The following is a 7,281-nucleotide window of genomic DNA, read 5'->3' on the forward strand; positions in this document are numbered from 1 at the left end:
ATGGTCTAATGTCACAATTATCGAAACTGGAAAAAGAAGAACAGATGAGGCCTAAGGTCAGCAGAAGGAGGGACATAATAAAGATCAGAGAAGAAATAAATAAAATTGAGAAGAATAAAACAATAGCAAAAATCAATGAAACCAAGAGCTGGTTCTTCGAGAAAATAAACAAAATTGATAAGCCTCTAGCCAGACTTATTAAGAAGAAAAGACAGTCAACACAAATCAACAGTATCAGAAACGAGAAAGGAAAAATCACGACGGACCCCACGGAAATGCAAAGAATTATTGGAGACTACTATGAAAACCTATATGCTAACAAGCTGGGAAACCTAGGAGAAATGGACAACTTCCTAGAAAAATACAACCTTCCAAGATTGACCCAGGAAGAAACAGAAAATCTAAACAGACCAATTACCAGCAACGAAATTGAAGCGGTAATCAAAAAACTACCAAAGAACAAAACCCCCGGGCCAGATGGATTTACCTCGGAATTTTATCAGACATACAGGGAAGACATAATACCCGTTCTCCTTAAAGTTTTCCAAAAAATAGAGGAGGAGGGGATACTCCCAAACTCATTCTATGAAGCTAACATCACCCTAATACCAAAACCAGGCAAAGACCCCACCAAAAAAGAAAACTACAGACCAATATCCCTGATGAACGTAGATGCAAAAATACTCAACAAAATATTAGCAAACCGAATTCAAAAATACATCAAAAGGATCATACACCATGACCAAGTGGGATTCATCCCAGGGATGCAAGGATGATACAACATTCGAAAGTCCATCAACATCATCCACCACATCAACAAAAAGAAAGACAAAAACCACATGATCATCTCCATAGATGCTGAAAAAGCATTTGACAAAGTTCAACATCCATTCATGTTAAAAAATCTCAGCAAAATGGGAATAGAGGGCAAGTACCTCAACATAATAAAGGCCATCTATGATAAACCCACAGCCAACATTATATTGAACAGCGAGAAGCTGAAAGCATTTCCTCTGAGATCGGGAACTAGACAGGGATGCCCACTCTCCCCACTGTTATTTAACATAGTACTGGAGATCCTAGCCACGGCAATCAGACAAAATAAAGAAATACAAGGAATCCAGATTGGTAAAGAAGAAGTTAAACTGTCACTATTTGCAGATGACATGATACTGTACATAAAAAACCCTAAAGACTCCACCCCAAAACTACTAGAACTGATATCGGAATACAGCAAAGTTGCAGGATACAAAATCAACACACAGAAATCTGTGGCTTTCCTATATACTAACAATGAACCAACAGAAAGAGAAATCAGGAAAACAACTCCATTCACAATTGCATCAAAAAAAATAAAATACCTAGGAATAAAGCTAACCAAAGAAGTGAAAGACTTATACTCTGAAAACTACAAGTCACTCTTAAGAGAAATTAAAGGGGACACTAACAGATGGAAACTCATCCCATGCTCGTGGCTAGGAAGAATTAATATCGTCAAAATGGCCATCCTGCCCAAAGCAATATACAGATTTGATGCAATCCCTATGAAACTACCAGCAACATTTTTCAATGAACTGGAACAAATAATTCAAAAATTCATATGGAAACACCAAAGACCCCGAATAGCCAAAGCAATCCTGAGAAAGAAGAATAAAGTAGGGGGGATCTCACTCCCCAACTTCAAGCTCTACTATAAAGCCATAGTAATCAAGACAATTTGGTACTGGCACAAGAGCAGAGCCACAGACCAATGGAACGGACTAGAGAATCCAGACATTAACCCAGACATATATGGTCAATTAATATTTGATAAAGGAGCCATGGACATACAATGGCAAAATGACAGTCTCTTCAACATGTGGTGTTGGCAAAACTGGACAGCTACATGTAGGAGAATGAAACTGGACCATTGTCTAACCCCATATACAAAAGTAAACTCAAAATGGATCAAAGACCTGAATGTAAGCCATGAAACCATTAAACTCTTGGAAGAAAACATAGGCAAAAACCTCTTAGACATAAACATGAGTGACTTCTTCTTGAACATATCTCCCCGAGCAAGGAAAACAACAGCAAAAATGAGTAAGTGGGACTATATTTAGCTGAAAAGCTTCTGTACAGCAAAAGACACCATCAATAGAACAAAAAGGATCCCTACAGTATGGGAGAATATATTTGAAAATGGCACATCCGATAAAGGCTTGACATCCAGAATATATAAAGAGCTCACACGCCTCAACTAACAAAAAACAAATAACCCAATTAAAAAATGGGCAGAGGAACTGAACAGATGGTTCTCCAAAAAAGAAATACAGATGGCCAACAGACACATGAAAAGATGCTCCACATCGCTAATTATCAGAGAAATGCAAATTAAAACTACAATGAGGTATCACCTCACACCAGTAAGGATGGCTGCCATCCAAAAGACAAACAACAACAAATGTTGGCGAGGCTGTGGAGAAAGGGGAACCCTCCTACACTGCTGGTGGGAATGTAAGTTAGTTCAACCATTGTGGAAAGCAGTATGGAGGTACATCAAAATGCTCAAAACAGACTTATCATTTGACCCAGGAATTCCACTCCTAGGAATTTACCCTAAGAACACAGCAATCAAGTTTGAGAAAGACAGATGCTCCCCTATGTTTATCGCAGCACTATTTGCAATAGCCAAGAATTGGAAGCAACCTAAATGTCCATCGATAGATGACTGGATAAAGAAGATGTGGTACATATACACAATGGAATACTACTCAGCCATAAGAAAAGGGCAAATCCAATCATTTGCAGCAACATGGATGGAGCTGGAGGGTATTATGCTCAGTGAAACAAGCCAAGCAGAGAAAGAGAAATACCAAATGATTTCACTTATCTGTGGAATATAAGAACAAAGGAAAAACTGAAGGAACAAAACAGCACCAGAATCACAGAACTCAAGAATGGACTAACAGGTACCAAAGGGAAAGGGGCTGGGGAGGATGGGTGGGTAGGGAGGGATAAGGGGGGGGAGAAGTAGGGGGGTATTAAGATTAACATGCATGGGGGGGTAGGAGAAAAGGGAGGGTTGTACAACACAGAGAAGGCAAGTAGTGATTCTACAACATTTTGCTATGCTGATGGACAGTGACTGTAAAGGGGTTTATAGGGGAGACCTGGTATAGGGGAGAGCCTAGTAAACATAATATTCGTCATGTAAGTGTAGATTAGTGATACTAAAAAAAAAAAAAAAAAGGGCAGTTCCTGTGTGGTAACCTCCAATGAGTTCTACACAAGGGTATAAAGGGCATATAAAAGTGTAGGCAAAGGGTCTGTTTGCCTTTATACAGAAGATCAAAGCCTAATTGGGCTACCCCGAAAATGAACTAAGATACGATATGAAAGAGAACTTCCAACATCAGCACTCTCTGAAAGACTCATGCCAGAATATGATCATCAAAAAACCCCAACAATGATCCACGCACTGCTACAGCTGTAGATGCACTCATCCCACCAGTTCCTGGACTTGCCATGGGAATGAAGAAGGAGATATCTAAGCTGGCCTGTGCATACAGTAAAACAACAAATTTGACTGGATCTATACTGTTGGAACTCAACCAAGAATTAGGAGAAGTGCAAATTGTAGCGCTCCAAAATCTTACAACTACAGACTATTTACTGTTAAAAGAACATAAGGGATGTGAACATTCCCCAGGAATGGGTTGTTTTAATTTGTCTGATTTCTCTCAGACTGTTCAAGTTCAGTTGGACAATATCCACCATATCATAGATAAGTTTTCACAAATGCCTAAGGTGCCTAACTGGTTTTCTTGGTTTCACTGGAGGTGGCTGGTTATTACAGGTATGCTTTGGTTATATAACTATACTCCTATTATGTTAATGTGTGTGCGCAATTTAATTAGTAGTTTAAAACCTATATATGCTGAAGTTACTCTACAAGAAGATATGTCAAAGAAATAATCAATCTTCCCATGTTTTCTTCCGCCTGCTACTTCTATAGCTTTTCTTCTTCCTTCCTAATTACAACCCTTAAATAGAATTCGTGCCTCATATCAAATTTACCGAGTATCATAATTCTTCCAAGTGGTAAAGATACCTCAAGACAAATGCTGGGCATAGAAGCCACAGGGCATAAATATGCAAAGAAGTAAAAAGCTAACCTTTTCAAACAGTAAGGCTTCTCTCTCACTTACCAACTTTACATTTCCCTGTATGGCCCCGGAAGATGACTGGTTAGCCAGAGACGGGTAAGATTCCTCAAGGGAGGAACAACCTAAGACAGGCACAGTCGCAGGGGGGCCATCAGGTGAGAAATTGGGGATCGACAGAGGTGAGGCTTAGAACCTCACCCCCCCTGTTCTGAGAGAAATCTTCTGCATCTGTGGATGTTTTATTGCCCTTGTCTAGCTTGGATTAACACATAGTCTACAGGCACACACCTGATCATCTACATTTGCTCTCTTACAACACTAAACTATGTTTTCTACCTTTATCTTGTATCTACCTACCACTTCAGCATTTTACTAAAAATAATAATAATAAAGAGAGAAATGTGGTATCCACATATAAATCAAGTATAAAAATCAAATGAGTATTCATATTTGAACTGACTGTTTATAGTTCATAATGCATGAGCAAAACCGAAAGTTTCTGTGATGACTGCCCTTGTACTGTTCACTATGTAACTTATTCATTATGTAAGAATTTGTTCTACATGTAAGAACTTGTTTGTTATGCCTCAGAAGATTGGAGACTGACGAAAATTAGGCTTGGGTTGTATTAATGATTGTGCATTGAGCATTGACTCCCCTATACAGAATTTTATTGTCGTTAACAACCATTTGATCAATAAATATGAGAGATGCCCGCACAAAAAAAAAAATAAATAAATAAATAAATAATAAATAAATAAAAAAGGACAGACTTCCAATGGTAAAATAAATAAGTAACTGGGATGTAATATATAGCATAAGGAATATAGTCAAGATATTGTAACAGCTTGGTAGGGTGATAGCTGGAACCTAGAATCATGTATATAAATGTTTTATCACTGTGTTGTACACTTGAAACTAATGTAATGTAATACTGTGCGTCATCTACCCTTCAATAAAAAATAATTATTAAAAAAAAAAAAAAAAGATGGAGATGTGAAGTGGGGCTATGAGCCAAGGAACTCAGACAGCCCCTAGTATTGGGAAAATGCAAGGTAACAGAGTCTTCCCTACAGCCTCTAGAAGGAGTGCAACTCTATCACCAGAACTGTAAGAAAATAATACTGTTTTAAGCCACTAAATTTATGGTAGTTACAGCAGCAATTGGAAACGAATACAGCCCTCCAAACAAACTCAGCCATTATTAAAGAATCTTAGGTTGAATATAGTATAGGCTTTTAAGACAGGGCTCCTATTCCATCTGTTATGTCAAGGCCAAGGTTGCTTAGGCTTCTCACATGTGATCCTTACTGTCAAAAGCTTCATGACCTCACCTCAAGAATCTCATCGGTTTGTCTAGGGTCAGGGGGCCAGGCCTGTGGCCCAGGGGATAGAATGTCCTGACTGGCCACCCTTGAGTCAGGTGACCACCTCAGGAATCAGAGGGTGGGCTTATCCCTCCAAATTACTTTGGGTAAGAATGAAGAAAGGATATTCTCTCAAAGGAAAATTAGAGTGATGTGATCAGAAGGAGAAAGAATAGGTGCCGGGCAGGCATACAATGCAGATGCCCATTATAGAGACCGAGGGAATCAGAAGTTTTGAGGTGGTCTTATTGGAATATTAAAACAGCTTTGCATAATAAAACATTCCATTCTTTAGCCCCAAATACAGTGAGATCCCTTTTTTAAAATTGATTTACATCATTTGATCAGATTGAAGGATTTTAAGACTCTTGCAGGTAAATTTGATACATGCATCTGGTCTCTCTTATCTGTAAGAGATAACAGAATCCCCAGAATCCCTAGGAATAGGGCCTTTGATGTGACTGGAACATTTCTTGTTTGACAAAGTCTGCCTTATCTAATAATTATCTTTTCCAGCTTCAAGGCAGCAAATCACCTGGATCACTGTGCATTCAAACCAGTCTCACAAATGGTGACCAGGAAACAGACAAAGTTAGAAAGTCCCTTCTCAGAAAAGAAAGAAGACAAAAATTATCACGAGTAGGGAAAAAAATGGAGAATGTAACTACAGATGCAACAGATTTTTTAAAAATAAGAGGAGAATTATGGAAAAAATTGTGTCAATAAATCTGAAAACTTAAAAATGTGTATAAATTCCTGAAAAAATACAACTTGCAAAGCTGACTCAGGAAGACATGGAAAACTTAAACAGTTTATGAATAATATTACATTAATTAAAGATTCAATAAGGGGCATTAATAGGTTTCAATAAGGGAAAGTTCAAACACATGCAGATTAAAGAAAAAGAAAATGACCCAAATGGAAGGCCTGAGATGTAAGAAGGAATGATGCACAAACAGAGTGGGCAAATCCAGGCAAAAATCTATTGAATAAAACTATTAATAATGTACAAATTGTAGGGCTAAAAAAGATAGACTTAAATACTGAACAACAATGGCATATATTCTGGGAGGAGGATGATCAGAGTACAAGTATTCTAAGGTTCTTAGATGATTCATGAGGAGAGCAAAATTATTAACTTTGAAATGGTCAGGTATTCATGCCAATATCTTGAGGGTAGGCAATGAAAAACAGAGTATGACCTATGAGCAGTTATGGCCTCACAAGATAAAACTGAAGAACAACAGAGACAAAGAGCAAATCTCAATTAATCCAAAATTTTTATAAGAAAGGACAAAAGAAGAACAGAAAAGGTGGAACAAAAACTAAAAAAGAACACAGTAGAATTAAATCCAAATATACTAGGAATCACAATAAATGAAATCCTTTAGTTAAAAGAGAAAGATGGTCAGATGGGAAAGATAAAATACAACCATTTAGATGAGACACACCTAAAACATAAGGACACAGAAATATTATAATTCAAACAGGAGAAATTATATATTCGGCAAAGACTAAAGAAGTGTCACATAGCGATATTAATATCAGACAAAATAGAAAAGATGGCAAAGAGAGCCACTGCATAATTATAAAAGTTTTAAATCACCATAAAGATATGACAAGTATAAACCTGTTTATACCTAATAACAGAGCAAAACTAAACTACAAGGAGACATCGACAACTCCACTCTATTCTATTTAGAATAGAATAACACAATATTCTGGGTCAAAATGTGTAGTACATAGCTAAAGGGATGTTTGTAGGG

This window comes from Manis pentadactyla, chromosome 6, assembly GCF_030020395.1.
Source record: "Manis pentadactyla isolate mManPen7 chromosome 6, mManPen7.hap1, whole genome shotgun sequence".
NCBI classification, from domain to species: Eukaryota; Metazoa; Chordata; class Mammalia; order Pholidota; family Manidae; genus Manis; species Manis pentadactyla.